Source organism: Hipposideros armiger, unplaced genomic scaffold (assembly GCF_001890085.2).
Source record: "Hipposideros armiger isolate ML-2016 unplaced genomic scaffold, ASM189008v1 scaffold_157, whole genome shotgun sequence".
In the NCBI taxonomy this organism is placed as follows: domain Eukaryota; kingdom Metazoa; phylum Chordata; class Mammalia; order Chiroptera; family Hipposideridae; genus Hipposideros; species Hipposideros armiger.
In genome coordinates, this window is record NW_017731507.1 from 1,100,623 (window position 1) to 1,103,384 (window position 2,762).

Genomic DNA, 2,762 nt, shown 5'->3' on the forward strand with positions numbered 1-2,762 from the left:
ATTTGTAAGGTCCATTCCAGCCATGGCCCAATAAATCACAGTTACTTACTCTCCTCCCAGCCCCACAAGGAGCTTTAGCAAATTTATTTTCCTCTGGGTTTCTTCAGCACTTATAACAAGTTCAATAGGTTTTTAAAAAAATCTGCTGAATAAAGAGTACCCTAAAACAATGGGTACAACTATAGTATATTTCAGGATTTTTCAAAATAATAAGGTAATTGAATGATCAAGGTAAGGCAATTAATATTACTAATAATTATTAGTACAAAATAATTAATACAAAAGAATACAAAATAACCTATGTTAGTACTTTTCTAATACAGATTAAAAAAACAAAAAAACTAACCTCAATTTAAAAGAAAGCTTTGTTTCCCCAGAATAGGTAAATTGGCAACATTACACTGGCAGATTTACTGTGAACAGGTGAAAACTTCATTATGTACTAGTCTTGGCCCACAGACCAATATTTGGGACCCTTTGCTCTAAAAAATATGTCCATTGCAAGTCTCACCATATCCCTGCCTCTGGTTTTCATGATTTAGAGGATCTATATTTAGGTCATCAGAGGAGCCCCTTTCAAACCTTCATAACTAAACTCAACATCCCAGCAATAACGGAGTCAAGACCACTAGGATTCCATTTTGTTTCATGCAGCACCTCACAAAGCATCAGTGCCTTGAGTTTATAAAACACTTTACCATCCAGTAGTTCACTGGGTGCCCACAGTGGCCACAGGCTGGTAGGAAGAACATGTCTTTGCGTATTGGAGTACCTGGGTCCTGGTGGGGTGTGAGCTGGCACAGACATGCCCCTGAGGAGCTGGGCAAACCTCCTCTAATCTCGCTCCATTATCTTAAGTGCGTGGGGCCTCTCACCCTTGAGAAATGACTTTCTAATGAGAGCAGAACCTGCCTGAGTGGAGAGAGAGGTCAGGGAGGGGCAGAGTGGGTTCTAGGTTCTAGGCAGACAGAGGACAGAGTAGTCGGGCAAAGCTCCCCAGAGGAAAGTCATGTCACGGAGGAAAACACACCAAGCTTCTGGGCGGAAGGGGCAGCCGGCGGGAAGGCCCACAGACAGGAGAGCCTGGGGGTTTCTAGCAGGAGCTGGAGAGGAGACAGCGAGCTCGCATCACACACTAATGACTGTACCTGTCCGCGCGCCTCTATGCTCTGTCTCAGTAAAGAGGACCAGCCACCCCGTTTCTCAGCCAGAATCCTGGGGTTCCATGATGTCTCCCTTTCCACAGGCCCTACCCCACTGGCAGCCACAGGGGCCTGTTGCCCCTACTGCCAGATTCCGCTCTGGGTCTGACACCATCACCTCTCGTGACTTCAGGGCCTCCTAACAGGTGTCCCAAGGCCAACCCTCACCCTGTGGAGTCCACTTCCACAGGGCAGCCTAAGCGCTATTTTAAATACAAGGCTGACTGCTTCACTCCCTATGTGAAGCCTCTCCACAACTTCTCTCTCATTTAGAATAAAATCCAGGCCCCTGGTCTCCACCCCCGGGACCCTGTGTGTCAGCCCCTTCTCTCCCGCCTACCTCACATCTCACCTCGGTCCTAACGGCCCTCTCCAGCCTCACTCACCTCCACCCAGGCGCCCAGCATGCCACGCTGCACACCAGGTCAGGTTCTTCCTGGCCTGTCCCTGCCCCCTCCTCCCTTCTGTGAGTCATCTCCCAGCTGTCAGCGCTGCTTCCTCAGGGGAGGATTTCTCTGTCCCCAAAGTAGGTTAGCAATTTAGCAATCCCACTTCCCATCAGTCACTCTCATAACACCAATCACTTCTCATCCTTCACTTACTTCTATTCTATTGGAATGAAGTCATTATCTGTATCTTTCCCCCCAACTCAGGCATAAACTTGGTTTTATTCATCTGTGTACACCCAGGGCCAAGCACAAGGACTGGTGCATGACGGGGGCTAATTAAATGGCTTTTAAATCATAAAAATGAATAGGAAAAGAAAATTAATAAAAAGATGATCAAGGAAGACATGTATGCTGAGGAGTCTGAATGGCTCATAGCTACTCTACGGAAGACATGCTGCAGGTTTCAGTGGGATCGCATCAGCTTTGCAGCGAGCTGAGAGCAGCAGGGTGGAGGGGAGACGGGCCGGGCATGGAGAGACGAGTTGGGATGGGGGCAGCTGCTGCAGTGACCAAGGTGGACGTGACTGAAACCTCAAAATGGAGCAGAGTGTGGAGTAGAGTGCAGGGAAAGAGCGAAGAGCTAAGGGCGTAGGTCTGGAGAACTTGTTAGTTTGCTGGAAGCCACAGGTCCAGTGGGGGTGGAGGTGTCAGGGCTTGATTCAGACTCAGACAACAGGCAGGTCAATGATGCCATCTGAGAAGGCGGGACCCGGGAGAGCACAAGGACATATGCAGAAGTATTAGTTTCCTAAGGCTGCTGTAACAAATTACCACCGACTGGGTGGTTTAAAACAACAGAAGCATATTCTCTCATAACTCTGGAAGTCAGATGTGTGAAACCGAGTTGTTAGCAGGGTTGGCTCTTTCTGGAGGCTCTGAGGGAGTGTGTTAGTCAGGGTTCTCCAGAGGAACCAGGATTATGGAAGCAGAGGAGTCCTGCAGTCTCCCCTCTGCAAGCTGGAGACCCAGGAGAGCCAGCGGTGTAGTAACGTCTAGGTCCAAAGACCTTGAGAACCAGGGGAGATGGTTCTGAGTAGCAGGCAGGAGAAGACCAATGTCCCAGCTTGGCAGTCAGGCAGAAGGGGTGAATTCTCCCTTCCTCTGCCTTTTG

The 2,762-nt window shown here is 48.8% G+C and overlaps 1 long non-coding RNA gene across 1 annotated transcript in view; it reads right to left on the bottom strand.

Moving 5' to 3' along the window:
- The window catches only part of LOC109387428 (uncharacterized), a 19,424-nt gene extending 17,774 nt beyond the window's left edge, over positions 1-1,650 (bottom strand). The window contains exon 1 of the long non-coding RNA XR_002124997.1: positions 1,589-1,650. This is a non-coding gene — a long non-coding RNA (uncharacterized LOC109387428). The remainder of the gene's footprint in view (positions 1-1,588) is intronic.
- Between the last annotated feature and the right edge of the window lie 1,112 nt (positions 1,651-2,762).